At 43.3% G+C, this 20,410-nt stretch overlaps 1 protein-coding gene across 3 annotated transcripts in view; it reads right to left on the bottom strand.

Moving 5' to 3' along the window:
* LOC119167666 (uncharacterized) overlaps positions 1-20,410 on the bottom strand; it is a 266,980-nt gene that overhangs the window by 123,161 nt on the left and 123,409 nt on the right. The gene's annotated exons all lie outside the window — the stretch shown is intronic.

Here is a 20,410-nt window from a genome sequence, read left to right as displayed (position 1 = left end):
CACACATGCATACGTCAAATAACTCACGGCCCCCTCAGTCCCCAGCAGCTGCGAAGCAACTGACCATGGCGGCGGTCAGATCTGCAACGCAGCAGAGGGTGCTAAGAATCTCTGGACTACAGGCCGCCTTTGGAACCTGAACTTGGCAACGTCTAACGCTAGAACCTTATCCAGTGAGGGAAGTCTAGCTGTACTATCCGAGGAGCTAGAGGGTGTTAAATGGGATATAATAGGGCTCAGCGAGGTTAGGAGGACAGATAAGGCCGATACTGTGCTACAGAATGGGCACGTCCTTTGCTATTGGGGCTTGGCAGACAGAAGAGAACTGGGAGTGGGGTTCTAATTCACAGAAAAATAGCTGGCAACATAGAGGAATACTATAGCATTAATGAAAGGGTGGTAGGTATTGTAAATAAACTGAACAAAAGATACAAGATAAAGGTAGTACAGGCTTACGCGCCTACATCCAGTCATGATGACGCTTCAGTTGAAAGCTTCTATGAAGACGTGGAATCGGCAATGAGTAAGTTAAAAACACAGTATACTATAGTGATGGGCGACTTTATTGCAAAGGTAGGGAAGAAGCAGGCTGGAGACCAGGCAGCAGGAGATTATGGCATCGGCACTAGAAACGCCAGAGGAGAGCTACTAGTAGAATTCGCAGAACGCAATAATTTGCGGATTTCGAATACCTTCTACCGAAAACGAGAAAACCGCAAGTGGACATGGAGGAGCCCTAATGGCGAAAATAAGAACGAAATAGACTTTATAATGACTGCACACCCAGGAATTGTGCAGAATGTGGAAGTGGTTGGCAAGGTACGATGCAGTGACCATAGAATGGTACGGTCTCGAATTCGCCTAGACTTGAAGAAGGAACGACAGAAACTAATACGCAAGAAGCCAATCAATGAGCTAGCACTGAGAGGGAAAGTACAGGAATTCAGAGTCTCGCTGCACAACAGGTACTCGGCTCTTAGTGAGCAAACCAACCTTAGCGTAGATACAATGAATGATAATCAGACGAGTATCAATACGGAGTGTGCAGTGGAAGTTGGAGGCACGGTAGTTAGACAGGACACTGGCAAGATTTTCCAGGAAACGAAGAACCTAATTAAGAAGCGTCAAACCATGAAAGTGTCAAGTAAAACAGACAAAATAGAACTGACAGAACTTTCGAAGTTGATTATTAGACGTAAAGTATGCGATGTAAGAAGGTATAACATGGAGAGAATTGAACACGCTCTGAAAAACAGAGGAAGCGTCAAAGCAGTGAAGAGGAAACTTGGGATAGGCAAAAGTCGGATGTATGCACTAAGGGACAAAGAAGGCAAAATAACTACTAATATGGATAGGATACTTAAAATAGCGGAGGAGTTTTACAGAGATCTGTACAGTAGCCGAGACAACCACGACCTTAATACTATAAGAACTAGCAGTAACCCAGATGACACCCCACCAGTAATGATAGAAGAAGTCAGAAAAGCTTTGGAGAGCATTCAAAGAGGCAAAACTGCTGGTGAGGATCAAGTAACATCAGATCTGCTGAAAGATGGAGGACAGACTGTGTTAGAAAAACTAGCCACCCTGTTTACGAGGAGTCTCCTGACGGGAAGGGTACCAGAGTCTTGGAAGAATGCTAACATCATATTATTACATAATAAAGAAGATAACAAGGACTTGAAGAATTACAGGCCGATCAGCTTGCTCTCTGTAGTATACAAGCTATTTACAAAGGTAATTGCTAACAGAGTAAAGAAAACATTAGAATTCAATCAACCAAAAGAACAAGCAGGATTTCAAGCAGGCTACTCTACAACTGACCGCATTCATACTATCAATCAGGTAATAGAGAAATGCTCAGAGTATCACCAACCACTATACATAGCCTTCATAGATTACGAAAAGGCGTTTGATTCAGTAGAAATATCAGCCGTCATGCAGACACTGTGGAATCAGGGCGTAGATGAAGTATACATAAATATTCTGTAAGATATCTACAGGGGATCAACTGCTACCATAGTGCTTCATAAAGAAAGCAACAGAATACCAATCAAGAAGGGTGTAAGGCAGGGGGACACAATCTCTCCAATGCTATTTACCACGTACTTACAGAAGGCTTTCAGAAGCCTAGAATGGGAACAGTTAGGGACAAGAGTTAATGGAGAATACCTTAGTAACCTGCGCTTCGCTGATGACATTGCATTGCTGAGTTACTCAGGGGATGAATTGCAACTCATGATTACGGAGTTAGACAAGGAGAGCAGAAAGGTGGGTCTTAAAATTAATCTGCAGAAAACGAAAGTAATGTACAACAACCTCGGAAAGGAGCAGCGCTTCGAGATAGGTAATAGTGCACTTGAAGCTGTAAAAGACTATGTCTACTTAGGGCAGGTAATAACCGCAGAGCCTAACCACGAGATTGAAGTAACTAGAAGAATAAGAATGGGGTGGAGCACATTCGGCAAGCACTCTCAAATTATGACAGGTAGATTGCCACTATCCCTCAAGAGGAAGGTATATAACAGCTGTATCTTGCCGGTACTTTAGCTACGGAGCAGAAACCTGGAGACTTACAAAGAGGGTTCAGCTTAAATTGAGGACGACGCAGCGAGCAATGGAAAGAAAAATGGTAGGTGTAACCTTAAGAGACAAAAAGAGAGCAGAGTGGATTAGGGGACAAATGGGGGTTAAGGATATAATAGTTGAAATAAAGAAGAGGAAATGGACATGGGCCGTGCATGTAGCGCTAGACAGGATAACCGCTGGTCATTAAGGGTAACTAACTGGATTCCCAGAGAAGGGAATCGGGTTAGGGGAAAAAAGAAGGTTAGGTGGGCAGATGAGATTAAGAAGTTTCCGGGTATAAATTGGCAGCAGCAAGCACAGGACAGGTTTAACTGGCTGAACATGGGAGAGGCCTTTGTCCTGCAGTGGACGTAGTCAGGCTGATGATGATGATGATGATGATTATGATGATGATGACATGTTGTCTAAGTGATTTGGGCAGGTTTCACGACTTGAATAACACGAAATCAAGAGCTTTTACAATAGCAACAAACCCGATTAGACTGGATGATTCAGAAATCTGATAACTACTGAGCCCTGGTCTCCTATATGTAGGACATGAAGATTGTCCACTGCTGCGGGCGATACGTTAGTGTTAGGAAAAACCCACTTTGTGGTTAGCAAGTTAGACATCTTAGAAAAAACATGAAAAAATACGATAGCTACTGTTATATAGTTAATCAGTAAAGTGTCATTTATTATTTGGTGTAGGCGAGGGTCATTGTTATCGCGATCCACCATTTTGTTTTCTACTTTGCAGAGCTCCCAAGTATCGAGGAGAGTTGGGATACTTTTTTTTCAATTACTCACTTTATTGTGTCACATTTGGCTGCGAAATCACTTCACATTTTTCTTATAGGACGCTAAGGCCGAAAGAATTAATCCGGTTTTCACCCATATAGGTCTTCAGAAAACAGGAATTGTAGAATGCATGCATAATTCTCAAATAGAAGGGTTCAGTGACATGACGAAACGTACCGTAATGATGAAAAGCTATACTGCCTAAGACGTATAGATATATCCTTAAAATGATCTATATGAGAAAAATTCATAGGTTGCTATGCTTTGCTTCGTAAATTGGATCAATTTAAATGCAGTATCAAAAAATAGTACTTGCCTTCAGTATTCTGGCAGTGATTCTTGCTGGTACGCAAAAAAAAAAAAAAGCCATGCGCACACTGCACTCCCGTGTGCGCAGCTGTCTGCTGCGGTAGAGTTTACTAGCCGCGGTGTCTGCCGCCGCCAGAATCCACAGTTAATACGCCCTTTAACTATAGTCGGGTGCGCGAGAATGGTTTTGCTGGGGAGAGCACCGATTGCGACGGCTGGAGAGAAACACAACGCGCGCCCGCCATATCGGAGGCTATGCACAGAAAAGCAAGCCGACGTGCCTCGTCACTGCAAGTACCGAGGGTTCAACTATACAGAGTGATTCAGCTAAAACGCACCAAGCGATCAAAAATTAAATATGAGTGCTACATGTCTCAAGTTAGCGAAGTAATGTTCTTAGCTATATGTAGCTTGTCAGAATATTTTTATCCACCAAGCACGGTAATTAACAAAGATTGTCTAATGAACGTTTTAAACACGGAAATTAGAGAAAAAAAAATCAATACAAGGCTTGTATCTCTTATCCAGAATAACAAAATGTTCAAGTTACAGTAAGATAACAACGCTGCGTAATTTTTTTTCGGGGTTTGTGTTAAGTGCGTGAAATTGAAATAAATACCACGTGATTTCCGCCTAACGCGCAGTGCTTTGAGTTCCCTCTAATGTAAGTTGAACAAAGTAGCGAAGGCTTCTCACGCACGAAGGTCACGCACCGGCTACCGGTGGCTACGATCGACATTAAGTGATGGTAATACGGTACCATTAAAAAAAAAGGGGGGGGGGCAAAGATGAAACGAAGACAATAATATTCGACGAAAAACGACTGCCACGTGAATTGCGATACGAGAATGGAGGCAGCATGCGGCGCAGCACCAACGTTTTTTTCTTTTCTTTTCGGGCGAATGATAAACATGATGGTGGGAAAGAGCATAACATTTGGATAAAAGAAGGTTATAAAAACTTCAACAGTAGTTAATATACAAGTATTTTTGTCATATCTGCATCGATTACGTGCGATCGCTATACTGGATACTTGCAAGGAATATGGCACGATTGGCTGAGGCTTCAAAAGTTTATCGCTCGTGCTTCGTCTCCATTTATAAATTCTTGTTTAGTACCTGTCCGTTATAGCGCAATGCATAAAAATAAACATAACGAATAAAAAAGTGTTCTGTGCTCTTAAGTAGTAGTAAAGCTAGGTGTTCAAAAAAAAATAAGCGCAAATGCAAAGTCCAAAGCACTTTTATTGACACGTCATGGGCAGTTACTTGGCGTACTCAAACAGCCCTCCTTAAGCCTCCATACACAATCTACATCGAGTCAGCATATTTTCTGTCGCGTTTCGTAGCATTCGTGGAGTAATAGAGCTGCACACATCTGTTATCTTAGACTTCAGTTTTGCGGGCGTTGTCGGCGCTTCGGTGTATCCCCATGAAAGAAATCTAGCAGAGTCAAATCTGGGGATCTTGTGTGCCGCTCTACAGGTCAAAGACAGCCGACCCATTTCTCGGAAAATTATCGATCAAGCCCCGTTCGAATACGCGCGCTGCTATGCGGAGGAGCTCCGTCTTCCTGGAACCATATATTCCCCAAGCTGTGCTAGAGGGAGGTTGCAGGTGAAGTCACTCAGTGGGTCATTTAGTATTTCGCTGATGTAGCAATCAGTGGTGAGTGTTCTATCAGAAAAAGATTGGGCCAATAGTTTTGCCTTCGTAAATGCTGCACAAAGCACTGAAAGACCACTGCACCTTGTGTTGTGAATGCAACAGCCAGTGAAGATTTGTAGCGCTCCAGTAAGGGCCATTGTGAACATTCACTTGGGTATTGCGCGAGAATCGAGCTTCATCGGACTAGATTATGTTTTTTAGAAAGGCGGGATTACCATCTTCCTGTGTGAGTACCCTCAAGACGGTTTTGCGAATCTCTGTCTTCCAGCTGTTAATGCAGGCGAACATGGTATGAGTGAAGTCCTACGGTCTTGAGTACGCGCCAAACACCACTGCTGGAAACATTGGTATCAGGACTCACGTCATGCATGCTTGAGTAGGTATGGGTTGCCATGTAAGCAAGAAAGTCAGTTTTGTGAGACTCAGTCACACAGTTCGTCCACTGACGCTGCTTTTTCAACATGCCTGTCTTCTTGAGCGTTTTGTAATTTCGCACCAATGTCGAACTATCTACCCCGCTTTCTGAGTGCCACCTGCGAAATAACCTTGCCGCCTCTCTCCTGTTTCCATTCGCTCAGCCGAGGGAGATAACCCTACTTGCGCGTTCTTCATTAGAGAAACGCATCGTTTCAGACTGAGACTTTCACTTGTCCAAGCGTGTCCAAAAAAAAAAACAAACAAACTGGTACCACATATTCCCCTCGTGCTTTTGATATACTTCCTTTATTGAATTGTCACCCTCTCCCCCACCATAATCTTTATTGTTGGCTCGAAAAAAAAATGGCCCTAATGAGCATGGTACACAGCAAATGTCGTCGAAAGACGATACTCTTGCGTCTGGAGAGAGTAAACTAGACGTTTATTTGATGTTCTGTGCAAGAAAATCGGTGAATGATATTCTGGAGGTGCTGCGTTGGAGTGCCTCGAGCGTGTAGCAGAGATGAACGAGCGCAGCAAGGCATGTTAGACACGAGCATAATCTGGCAGTTATCTTCGAAAACAAAGGCGCCCCCCCCCCTCCCGCAGAGAAATATGTGCGCTAGTCTCAGAGGTGATAAGGTGTAGAACGCAAAACGACGGGCAGGTGCCACCAGCATGTCGTCATAGCAAAGCGTTGGAAACACTTACCTTTTTGAGCATCGCGTTGCACTGTCAGTGCAGTGCGATAAACGCAACAGTCCTTAGACTTACTTGTGTGTGCCTCTTCTAGTATAAAAGCGGACATACGAAACATCGAAGTGTTGTCAAGGCGCCTCACATATGCGCAATAATTGCTTTTTAATTCACAAATTCACAATCGCGCAACTATAAACGCTAAACCTTGAGAAAAATTATTGGGCGCGGCGGATGGGGTTGGCCGTTTAGTGCCGCTTGAGGTATCGTTAAGGGCCGAGAAACAGACAAATCGACAGACAGACAGACCAAAATTTCTACAACGAAGGTCTCCAAGAAAGACTATCGTCTTTTAAAAAAAACATCTGCGTTGCACCGAATGCCTTTTCCGGTCTCGTATCGAAATTTACGTGGCGGCTCCTTTTTTATCGAAGTTTATTTTCTTCATTTCTTTCTTTCGCCCCCTCCTTCTTCATTTTAGTGGTACCATGCAACCATCGCCTAATGTCCATCGTGTGTTTAGAAAAAGTGTTTATTGATTTAGAGTACGCGGTACTCTACTATAAGAGAGCACAAAGCCGTCCCGTTGACATCGTAGTCAACGATAGCCTGTTCAAGCGACCTTCTTGCGCGAGAAAGGCTTCACTAATTCGTTCAACTTACATTTGAGGGCACTCAAAGCACCTCGCGTTAGGCGGCAACACGTGTTTTTTTTTTCACGCACTTGAAACAAACCCTGAAAAAAAAAAAGTAAAGAGCGTTGTTATCTCACTGTAACTTGAAAATTTTGTTATTTCTGGATAAGAGCTACAAGTCTTGTATTGATTTTTTACTAGAGTCAGCACCTAAATTGTTCATTAGCAATTTTTGCTAATTACCATGCTTAGTGGATCAAAAAAAATTTCCGACGGGCTACATACAGCTAAGAACGATTACGGCGCTAGCTGAAGACGCGTAGCATTCAATAAAATTTTTATTGCGTGGTGCTTTTTAACTGAAACACACTTTATAAAGAAGTGAAGCTGTGCACGTATCACAGCTGAATTACCTAAGCGCAGAGAAATGATCACCCCTCTAGAGGGAAAGCATTTTTTGCAGTGTTAAACAAGGCGGGAGTGCATAAAGTGAAATACTTCCTTTATTGAATTGTCACCCTCTCTCCCACCATAATCTTTATTGCTGGCTCGAAAAACAATTGCCCTAATGAGCATGGTACACCGCAAAAATCGTCTAAAGACGATACTCTTGCGTCTGGAGAGAGTAAACAAAACGTTTATTTTTTTTTGTGCTAGAAAATTGGTGAATGATATTCTGGAGGTGCTGCGTTAGAGTGCCTCGAGCGTGTAGCAGAGATGAACGAGCGCAGCAAGGCACGAGCATAATCTGGCAGTTATGTTCGAAAACAAAGGCTCCCCCCCCCCCCCTCCCGCAGAGAAATATGTGAGCTAGTCTCAGAGGTGATAAGGTGTAGAACGCAAAACGACGGGCAGGTGCCACCAGCATGTCGTCATAGCAAAGCGTTGGAAACACTTACCTTTTTGAGCATCGCGTTGCACTGTCAGCGCAGTGCGATAAACGCAACAGTCCTTAGACTTACTTGTGTGTGCCTCTTCTAGTATAAAAGCGGACATACAAAACATCGAGGTGTTGTCAAGGCGCCTCACATATGCGCAATAATTGCTTTTTAATTCACAAATTCACAATCGCGCAACTATAAACGCTAAACCTTGAGCAAAATCATTGGGCGCGGCGGATGGGGTTGGCCGTTTAGTGCCGCTTGAGGTATCGTTAAGGGCCGGGAAACAGACAAATCGACAGACAGACAGACCCAAATTTCTACAACGAAGGTCTCCAAGAAAGACTATCGTCTTTTAAAAAAAACATCTGCGTTGCACCGAATGCCTTTTCCGGTCTTGTATCGAAATTTACGTAGCGGCTCCTTTTTCCTCGAAGTTTATTTTCTTCATTTATTTCTTTCGCCCCCTCATTCTTTATTTTAGTCATACCACCCAACCATCGCTTAATGTCCATGGTGTGTTTAGAAAAAGTGTTTATTGATTTAGAGTACGTGGTACTCTACTATGGAAGAGCACAAAGCCGTCCCGTCGACATCGTAGTCAACGATAGCCTGTTCAAGCGACCTTCTTGCGCGAGAAAGGCTTCGCTAATTCGTTCAACTTACATTTGAGGGCACTCAAAGCACCTCGCGTTAGGCGGCAACACGTGTTTTTTTTTTTTCACGCACTTGAAACAAACCCTGAAAAAAAAAGTAAAGAGCGTTGTTATCTCACTGTAACTTGAAAATTTTGTTATTTCTGGATAAGAGCTACAAGTCTTGTATTGATTTTTTCTCTAGAGTCAGCACTTAAATTGTTCATTAGCAATTTTTGCTAATTACCATGCTTAGTAGATCAAAAAAAATTTCCGACGGGCTACATACAGCTAAGAACGATACGGCGCTAGCTGAAGACGCGTAGCATTCGATAAAATTTTTATTGCGTGGTGCTTTTTAACTGAAACACACTTTATAAAGAAGTGAAGCTGTGCACGTATCACAGCTGAATTACCTAAGCGCAGAGAAATGATCACCCCTCTAGAGGGAAAGCATTTTTTGCAGTGTTAAACAAGGCGGGAGTGCATAAAGTGAAATTTGGTCTTACAAAGTTGCATCGTGGGTGGCTGTGTCAGAAGTGCGTAATAGAATCAGAAAAATATCAGTCCGGTTTCTATATACCATATGGTGTGACGCAGGGTGGGAGCATGTTCATCAAGATCCTATTGGTTTGCGCTTTAAGTCAGTTTATATAAGGAAGGTATGACACCAAAAGTTTAAACATAGACGTTCAGAAGCACAGTACCTCATCCGCGATTTCTGGAGTGGAACAGCGCTCACAGTCGATAGCTATATCCTGGGTGGGACAGGGCTCAAAAAGAATCAAACTATGAATGAAAGTGGTCTCACCCTATTCGCTTCAATTGTCATTCAGTTACCCTGCACCTCCAGCAGATTTCAAACAATCTGTAATATTACCATGCAAACAAGAACATTAAGAATAATTAATAAACGTTCATTAAGAACATTGACTGATATACTACTCCTTGGATTTTAAAGCATTTAGAAATATAAGAAAGAAAGCAGAAGTGAAAACAGGTTGTCGTGCATGAATATCGTCCTAATGAAGAGTGTCTGGGTTTTTTCTGTTGAACGTTATAAATAGAGTTCTCAGAAAAATCCAGATCTCAATGGAACACACAACACTGTCACAGCAAAAGCTGGAAGGGTGGCTTTAGTAGAACTAGTAACGCTTTCGGCAAGTAATACAGAAGAACACTCGCAAGGTACCCACTGTGCCATAAAGTTGCGAAGTACCGAAAGTCATTATGACATTCTTTATCATTCTCCGCAGAAATATGGCTTAGATTGTTGTAATGGGGGAAAAGCTATAAAACACCCAGTTGTTCCAAGAATTCAAGAGTTTTAAGCCTGGCTTTCATTTTACTCTAATAGCACGCCACGTTAAACCCGCGATTGCAATGCCTCGTTGTGTAGAGTCTTTTTTTGCAAGATAGTGTTTAGCAAAGATGTGTCGATTTGATAGAATACTTAATTGGCATGCTGGGGACCTGGGTTGTAGTCTCTGTCAATTTTGAATACCTTTTAGAACAAAAGTGTATTATGCCAACGTCCACTAAGACTACACTGACGTATTTGCGTCACATAAACGAAATTGATAATGTGCGGCCGATTAGATGGCAGAAAATGCTCGGGAAGACAAGTTTCGTGAGCAGGAAACGAACCGACGCCCTCTCATTCTATCACGACAAGTGCCGGGCACGCTATGTACTGTTCAGTAGTCACACACTATGGGGGCTTTACAAACGGGAATTTTATGAGTGAAGCATCTAATGGCCGAGCCTCGTCCGTCTGCTGTGTTCGTCAAGGGGACGTTCTTGAATATGAGACACAAAACAAGGTTTAACAGTGCATTGATATCAATCGTAACTCTGACAGAATAGTATAAAACGCCTACAAGTACTAACCCGTTGTTATAGTCGGTGACTTCAACGTACACTTTATCAAACATAAACCTAGCTTTGCCCACTCGTCATAATACACTTCGTAGAGTCGCGTGGTTTTTTAATAAACACATTGCACATTATCCACTCACAGAGCTCTTGGTTGAAGGAATGATGCCACCGTATGTGAGCCGTAAAGTAAAATAAGGCACCATAACAGTGGCTTTCGTGGTTGCCTGCCTAGATTACTACCAACAACGTGCCCAGATTACCGCCTTGGCGATAACCTTCTGCAACGCGTCGTATCTACGCCTCCGTGTGATTCAGCGCATTTCTAGCAAAAGTGAAATTTCGCCAACGCTTTACCGTAAGTCGAGGTGGCAATCTTAGCCCAAGACTCAGCTCGCTAAGAGTATCTATCCATATGATAATAACCCCACATCACGTGCCTGCTTGACTAAGCTGTATTCAGGGTTGACAGTTTTAGCTATAGATACCTTGCACCAATTGCGCTGCCAACTTGGTGGTGATAGAAAAAGCATCTGGCCATGTCACAGCTGCTCAGTTCGGATATATGGTACCAAGAAATTGCGGCTGAGGCATGTTTCTGTCTCCAAAAGTTTAGTTTGGCTCTTGCGTTACATAAAATGAACAAGTTTTAGATGGTGACTTGGACTCTAGTGAAACACTGTTGCGCGAAGCGTTATTTCTGAAGTACGATTTCTCAAGTAAAATTGAACATACTGGAAGTCGTATGTTTGAGAATGATACGACACGATAAAAAATAATGTCAAACTGCTTCTATTTAAAGCACGATTGAAATATTATCAATAAAAATAGGTTCAGGAAGCCTAACCACTAAATTTCGTCAATGCCCGAGAAGTGAGTGCGAGGGGTGACTAGGATTTACGCTTCAATCAGAGCAACTGTGATTTAAAGCACACTGACGCAGTACTCATTTCGTGAAGGATGAATCCTCCAGATATGAAGCGGTCACAGTAGTTCAACAATGGCGTCCAGGTCCACACCACTGCTACAAAAGAAGCTGCAGTCCTTTACGCAACGTACCACTGCTACCGCTACCACAGCCACCGACAGGTGTGACACGACCAGCAGTAGAGAAAGACACTCCGACGCAAGGCAGGCGATTTTACACTGTTTGGCATGCGTTACCCCAGGCACACCTTCCTACCGAGCCACAGCCCCGACATTCGACAGTGGCTACAACAGGCAGACTATCAGCGCAAGAGGTACAGCTTTTAACTGCACTGAGATCGCTGCATGAGCATTATTCACAACTTTCATGCAAACCTGCAGATACCTCCGCTAAATGAACAATGCAAGTCCTGCACACGTACGAGCCAGTACTTGCAGGGCCTGCAGTAACACAATCGCATACCACCGAGCAGTGCACCCTTTCCGATAATAACTCAAAGAACGCTACAAGTCTGCAGTCGTCCAAGTTTCGGCAGTTTTCTTTTAATACAAGTTCCCGTCATGATCATCATTTGTAAACTGTCTTTTTCGAAAGCAGCCCCAGTACTATTTCTTTCTTCTTGATGCATACAGGATAGCCAAGTAGCCCTAAATATCCGAAAGGAATACAAGCAATGGAAATCCAAGCAGTGGAATACCAAGCAGTGGAAACCTAAGGTGAAAATCACTACGCGCGCTTTCATGTAAGAAAGAAGAAAGCGACACTTGCATTGATAGGCGCATATCTACCGCGTTGCGTCACCTTGATCGACAGATACTAGAAGACATACTTGCAACAACTCCAGAACCTTTTGTATTGTTGGGCAATTTTAAAGCACATCATACACTCTGGGGAAGCTTCAAGGCACAAGCATTGTTGACATTGCACCAGAACACGAACTAAAAGTGCTGAACGACCGTAGCCCGATTTATCTCCGAAGTGCGAGCTATAATAGGGACCGGACTTGATACCAATATTGCTCAAGCTTCAGCGTTCATAATTGTGTGATTGTCAATAAAAAGCAATCTTCGCGCATATATGAGGCACCATAACAACATGTTAATATTCTGTATGTGTGTCTCTTACTAGAAAAGGCATGCATAAATAATTCTAAGGATCATAGCGTTTATCACGTTGCGCTGACCATGCAACGCTTGCAGAAAAAGGCTAGCGTTTCCATCGCTTTGCTAAGACGACACGGTGGTGGCACCTGCCCTTCAACTTGCGTTCTACACCTTATCACCTCCGAGACACGCGCGCAGGGCACGCGCGCTTCGTTTTCCAAGGTGATTGGCAGATAGCGCTCATGTCTAACGCGTGACGTGACTTGAAGCGCTCGTTCGCCTCCGCTGCACGCTCGAGGCTCTATAAGACAGCGCCTCCAGAATACCATTCACCGATTTTTTTTTTTCGCAGAACATCGAAGAAACGTTTTGTTCACTCTCTCCAGCCGCAAGACGATCGTCTTTCGACGACATTTGCATTGTAACAAGCAGATACGGGGCTAGTTTTTTTTTTCCGGTTGACTGCGTGCATTGGTCAACGCACACTTCATTTTCTACATTGTATTGTCACGGGGTCGTGGCGTAGATGAAGAGGGCAGGCTGCAGGTCGAATAATAAACTGTTTAACCTGGCTGAACTTGAGGCCTCGTAAAAGGAAAGTTAGGTTACAGCAGGGTGGTGGCACTGAGAGCGGCGAGCAGAGCGTCGGCCATCGATCAACTGACAAGCGGCGATGCGCGTCGGCATCTATACACATGATACAGAATGTTCTAGCATTATTGCTTGCGGCGACGTAGGTTCCAGAATAATCTGTAATATTGAAGAGGGCATAATCTTAACAAGACGATCTACTACAGCCTCGAAGCTCTTCGAACACCGTAGGCGTGGTTTACACTGAACGTACTGTAACGGGGTGATAACAAAACTTGAGGAAAGGAACGCGGCAGCATTGTTGTGCTGGTAGGAAGTGGCGGTCCTTGTACCGTTTCTTAGGCATCTGCGCATTTTCAGTTTTTTAGCGGTTTTTAGCCCAAATGACGTGGTAGGTGGCCTATTTTTTAGCAGTGCATCTGACAGTTAGCGTGGTGCTTGAACTGTGGACGGCAAACAATTCCAGAATCTGCCCGTAGACAACTACATATTGTGAATTTCCAATTGATATCAGAAATTCGGTCTTAATCTCATATGTGGCTCTCTATAGCTGAACGTCTCCGTTAGCTTCATTTTGTTTCTTGTTCTTACAATGAGGAATATGTCGAGCCTACAAAGTCTGGTTGTATTTCTCTGTCAAGCCAATGGCTTTTGGATAGTACGCTGAAGTGAAATGATGTTAGACACCATCGTTTCGGAGGTAAGTTCAAATTTCACGACTGCGGGCAGCAATGGCTCTCTGCGAGATGATCTTCCTAGGTAGACTGTGTTTCCATTCGAAGTGTTGTTGCAGAAATTTGATCAAAAAGGCAGCTGTAACAGAGGGCACCCCAGCAACCTCAACCAACATTGGCAAGTGATCCTCGGCAACTATAATGTACTGGTTCCCTGCAACTGTAGATGGCAATGGACCGACGTGATCAACCCTGAGGGTGTCAAAGTGTAAAAAAAAAACAGTGTTATGGGTCGGAATAGTTGTGAGTAGTTTAGATAGGCATCCAGCGCGAAGCTTATGTTCTTGCCACACCTCGCAGCTTGCGAGGCACGGTCAAACGCTTCTCTCCATCTTCGGTCACCAGAAACATTCTTGCACCTTCCGAAGTGCCGCAGCTCGGCGGCCTACGCGTCCACCTTCCCGGGCATCGGAAATGGCGTGCAGAATTTTAGAACACGTAGTCAATGAAATAACTAAAAGGTGGCGCTCATCTTTGTTAGTCGTCCAATAACGTCGATACAATGCTCTTTCACAAACGATACACTTTGAATTATACAGCATGCCTTGGAGTGACGTTATCATTGCTGCTAGATCCACATCGCACCTTTGAGAGTTTGAGAAATCCTGTTGCGATAGCCAAATCCAACCTTTTTTGGCTTGTGCAAAGCTTTCTTCACATAGCTACCACGACATCGCATCAGCAAGCTGGGTTAGTGCCCCTGCGCTATGGTTCACGTAATGGTAGTAGTAAAAGTAGTAGAAGTAGTAGTAGTAGTAGCAGCAGTAGCAGTAGTAGTAGCATTGGTAGTTTTATTTATTTCCCAAAAAAAAGAGAAAGGATACAGAAGAAAAAGGCGTTTTATACGCCTGACAAAGGCCTCTGCACACGTAGTTCGTCACAGATACACATTTTAATTTTTTTTCACATACAACAAGCCCCTAATTTCTAACATGTCTGTACTACACGCGCGCTAACAAGGAAAAACAGTAATATAAAAGCAAGTCACTTAATAAACCGAGCATAATACACATACGCACGTCTTACAAATGAAAAAGAAAACAAAATACAACAACAAAACTCGGTGCATTGTACGCCACAATGAAGCCAGATACTTTTCGAACTCTAGTTAACATGTCACTGCACAGTTTTACCAATGCTTTTAACACAATATTTATTAGTGATGATAATTTATTTCTTTTTTGATCAACACTTATTTAGCTTTTTGTACCTAGACTGACGTCAAATAACAAGCCATTTTGGAATTCATTAACAATTTGGGTTAATTGGTAATACAGCGTTTCTCTCCATAATTTGTCCTGGTGCTCGGTAAATGCTGTGTTTTTGTCTAGCAGGACAACGTTTCTCATTTTTCTTCTTTATACCCCTGTTTTTGTGTACCTCTTGAAGTAATTTAAAATAATATATTTGGTTTGCCTTTAATATTTTGATGCTTACGAAAGAGAACTGAAGTGTGGAAACGGTCTACTCTACACTCATAATTTTCGTAGGAGCAAAGTATTTCTTTTGTAGCATTATAAGTGTGTTATAATTTCGCTGTTGTTGTACCGCATACCTGCACGACGTAACAAAGTCTCAAAAAATAGGGCATTGTACAATCTGTTTCTTCAGCCACTGAGCAATCAGGGAACGAATTCTGTACATACATTCTACCATAACCGCATGTTGCTAACTAAAAGAGTAACATAGACGTTCGAAGTTACGTCTTCGCTGAACCATACCCCAATAAATTTTTTGTTATTCTTGTTTTATGATATTCCCAGCAAATCTTATTCTTGTCATATTTAACATGTTTATTCATTTGGTAAATGTAATATATGTCGTCGTCTTGGCATTTAAATGTTGCTTGTTTTGCTTGGGCCAGTTTGAGAGATACGTAGTATACTCATTTACATTTTTCCCGTGTTTCCAATTGATGTGATGTGAAAATACGTTTGTTTCATCTGCATACTTAACAAGCTGTGGCGAGCCATACATACAATGTCATTAACATACAGCAAACAGAGCAAAGAACCCATGTAGAACTCCTTGGGCCAACTGAAGCTGACTTTTAGCTGTCATCATTTGTACTAGCTGGTACGGGGTTTCAAATATTTCGTAAAAGCTTACAGGTGATCCTACGTGTGCCTTGCCGTAAAAGTTTCAAGTTATTGCATCAAGGGCTTATTAGTACAAAAATAAACTAAAAAAAGTTATTTCGAGAGATTTACAATTATTTGATATTTATTAATCAATTACGCTTGTTCAGTAGACCTATTTATACGTAAATTATATTGACATGTTATGATGATGACATACCTATAGACAAAGGATTACAGCCTGTTGTGAATAACACCTTTTAAAGTCTTTGATAATGCCAGAAGTACTGAAACAGGTTTATAGTTTTACATATCTCAATATTGCCACCTCCGTTATAAATTAGTGTACCCCTTGCAACATCTAATTGTGCCAAAAACATGCCTGTTGTCAGTAGAAGACTTATTTTGTAAGCGATCACCTCGCACATTAGCGGACATATAAAATTATATTCTTATTGTATAAGCAAGCCCCTCGGATATTAGTGGACATATGCATTATTGTTCATATGCCCGGTATTATTCGAGGTGGTAGCCTACGTAATAAATCTTGTACTGAACGCAGGCGTGTTTCCGGCACAGTTAAAAGTTCCGAAGGTAACGCCAATTTATAAAGTAGGTGTCAATAACAGTATATCAAATTATATACGTGTTTCAGTACTTTCGGCATTGTCAAAACTTCTTGAAGGCGTTATTCACGACAGGCTCTTAACAATTATATATAAATATATATATATATAAATATATATATATATATAATATATATATATATATACTCATGTATATATATATATATATATATATATATATATATATATATATATATATATATATATATATATATATATATATATATATATGCGTGTGTGTGTGTGACGAACCACACGAGAACGGTGTGTCGGAATAGTAGAGAAAGAGTAGAGAAGGAGGAAGACGAAGACGAATAAATGGTTCATCGTATAGCCGTCACGTCTCCTGCGTCACACTAGTCGACAGGATCTACCGTGCTCTTCATCATGGCGACATCCAAAAAAGTCATCAACATGCCGAAGTACTCGGGAGCATCTACGGACGTCTCCTTTGACAAGTGGCCGAGGTGAGGACAGCGGCCGCAGCCTTGACAGAGCGAGACAAGCTGTGCTACTTCTCTAATCACCTTGAAGGTGAGGCTTTCCGATGGTTCCTTACCAAGGTTTTCGACACAGACGCGTCTTGGGAGAGCTTATGTGAACGCATGAAGGAATTATTTACGAGCGGCGACACGGATCCTTTTCGCCAATTTATTCATTGCCGGTAGCGAGCAGGCCAGAGCTTGAAGGAATACTATAATAAAAAAAATGTTTCTTGGACGCCTCGCTGAACTAAAGGACACGCACCTTATATCAGCGCTCATCGACGGCCTTCCTGCGCATATGGAGATGACGCTTGCTGGGCTTACCCTGTCTACGCCACAGGCATGGCTTACAGCTGCACTTCTTGTAGAGTCAACCATGCAGAGAGTGAAGTTACATCGCTTTCCACTAGCTCGGAATACACAGAATAACGTTACAAGGGACAGAACTAGTCAGCGTCCACGTAATACCCCGCTACGAACACCCGTTTGCGAGTGCAAACACTGCACGATGGATGGCTTACCCCAACAGATGCACTGGCATAATGAATGCCCACGACGCGCAAGCATTTCCGCCCTCTCCACCAACCAGGCAATCGAGGAGGGTGACCCAGAGTTCATGTGATTCAGTTTGATGCCCTCAATACCGGGTACACTGTCAGCGCTACTCTTGATACCGGAGCTACTATTACCTGTATCAGCGAAGCAGTGCTGAAGGCACTTCACCTGCAAATAATGAGGAATTCATGCATCTCAGATCAACAAGTCGCATCATCGCCCAAAACTTTGGGTCGCGTTATTCTATAGGTAAAGGTAGAAAAGGTGACAAGAGAAATTCAGGCTCATGTTCTACAAGGCATGAAGAGCAACGTAATTCTTGGCTTGAATAGTGCTTGCCTCTTTAACTTGTCGCTGGACTATGACACTATGACTCTAGGCCAAGCGAGACATCCTCCATTCTCGTACACAAAACCACACCCTGGCTAACGTGGGCGCATCTTTCCAAAGTGTTGAAGTTTGCGATGTACTACATCTAAATAATACTCAACAGTTGCCATTGAAACAGCTTATCCACAAGCACCACGGCATTTTTCCAAGTCACAAACAGACATTGGGTGCATCAATGGCGAAATGCATTGCATTCACGTCACCAACAATGTTCCAATTCGTAGAGCTCCCTATCAATGCTCATAAACCGACAGCGTTGAAAAGGACAGACAGATCAATGAGCTTCTCAAGCAAGGTGTCACGACTATCTTCCTCCCCATACGCTGCGCCAGCCCTTCTGGCAGAGAAAAAAGGGGAAGGACTCACGCGCTTCTGCATCGACTACCACAAGCTAAACAAATTAATGGTGCCTGATTATCAGCCCATCCCTCGCATCGATGACGTTCTCGATTCGCTGGGGAAATCTACGTACTTCTTGAGGTTAGATATAATGTCAGGTTATTGGCACGTGAAGATTCACAATGATGACATTCCGAAAACGGCGTTTGTCACACGTACCGATCACTACGAGTGGCTCGTCATTCCTTTTGGCCTTCGGAATGCTCCGGCCAAAATTCACATTGGCCGAAGCAATATGAATTTGGCTGTCAAATTCGTATTGGCAAAACACCGTTTGCAGAACGTCACGAATTACTTCGTTGACATTGTTTTCTAGCCCCGCCGCGGTGATCTAGTGGCTAAAGTACTCGGCTGCTGACCCGCAGGTCGCGGGTTCGTTTATCCGCTGCGGCGGCTGCATTTCCGATGGAGGCGGAAATGTTGTAGGCCCGTGTGCTCAGATTTGGGTGCACGTTAAAGAACCCCAGGTGGTCGAAATTTTCGGAACCCTCCACTACGGCGTCTCTCATAATCATATGGTGGTTTTGGGACGTTAAACCCCACAAATCAATCAATCAACATTGTTTTCTATTCTGACACGTTTTCAGACCATCTGCGGCATGTGGAATGCGTTTGAAAAACTTTCGAAAGCCAAGGCATCAAGCTGAAATTAAAGAAATGTCAATTCGCACGAACCTTCACTGAGTACCTGGGACACAAGGTTTCGCATGGCACCGTCACTCCAAAACAAAGTAACGTGGACGCTATCCTATGGTTTCCGACACCATCACGCCCTAAAGAGTTGCAGCGTTCTCTCGGCACTGTCAATGTTTACCGTCAATACATCGAACACTCCAGTCAGATCGCTCACCCACTGACGCGCCTGCTCAGCAAAGATGCCACCTGGAACTGGGATTTGGAGTGTGAACTCGCTTTCACTCAGCTCAAGAAATGCGTGACAGAAGAGCCAATCCTTAGCATTTACGATGCCACTAAGCCTTGTGTGCTATACTGCGATGCATCCAACAGGCTAACGGCGCCGTCTTAAAGCAGGCTGATGAAGGTAGATAACACACAATTGCATACCATTCACGGAAGTTACTAAAACGCGAAATTAATTACGCCATCACAGAACTGGAATGCTTAGCAATTATTGACGCCACTAATAAATGGCACTGCTATATTCACGGGAACCTTTTCACTGTGATCACAGATTACGCAGCGTTGCAATGGCTTAAAAGCATCAAGAATCCCCGAAGCCAACTTTTCTGGTGGTCCTTGAAACTCTTCATGTACGACGTGAACATCCAACACCAAAAGGGCATTGACAACATTGAAGCTGATGCACTATCTCGAAGCCCGGTAGTTCAACTCCTATCTGCCGAACAACTGCGAGAGCATCACAACGACAAACCACCCGGAAAGCATACCTTTGAGAACGGACTCATTATAGTGATATGCAGAGGAATACGGAAAATCTATGTTCCTTTTACCCTCCGGTCTTCTCTTCTCCAAAAAGCTCATGACACTTTCAGTCATGTCGGGGTAAAGAAGACGTTGCGGCTTCTCTCTCCACAGTACTATTGGCCCGACATCATCACCGACGTGGGCGAGTACATACGCCACTGCGATACTTGCCAGCACTGCAAGAAACCGAAGACCAAACGCTTTGGGTCCTTGGAGTCTTTGCCACCAGCGGAAGAAGCATTTGATCTTCTGGCCATGGACACTATCGAAGGTTTTGGCAACTACGGCTCATCCAAATGATTCATTCACTTGGCCATTGATCATGCCACCCGTTATGTCTGGGCTTTCGCACACAAGAATGAGACTTGCAAAGCGTACATCTCTTGCCTGAAGAGTATCTTCGCTGCTGGAAAGCCTCGGAAGTTTCTTTCCGACCACGGCACAGGATTCCCTGCCGGCAAAGTAAAGCAGTTCCTCAAAAATAACAATATTTACAGCTTTTAACAAGCTCACAATGCCCGCAGTGTAATGGCCTAAACGAGTGCACTAATCAGACGATCATTACTCGCCTCCGACGCACGATCAACGACG

The sequence above is a fragment of the Rhipicephalus microplus genome, chromosome 6 (genome assembly GCF_043290135.1).
Source record: "Rhipicephalus microplus isolate Deutch F79 chromosome 6, USDA_Rmic, whole genome shotgun sequence".
NCBI classification, from domain to species: Eukaryota; Metazoa; Arthropoda; class Arachnida; order Ixodida; family Ixodidae; genus Rhipicephalus; species Rhipicephalus microplus.
This window is presented reverse-complemented; position numbering and strand designations above follow the sequence as displayed.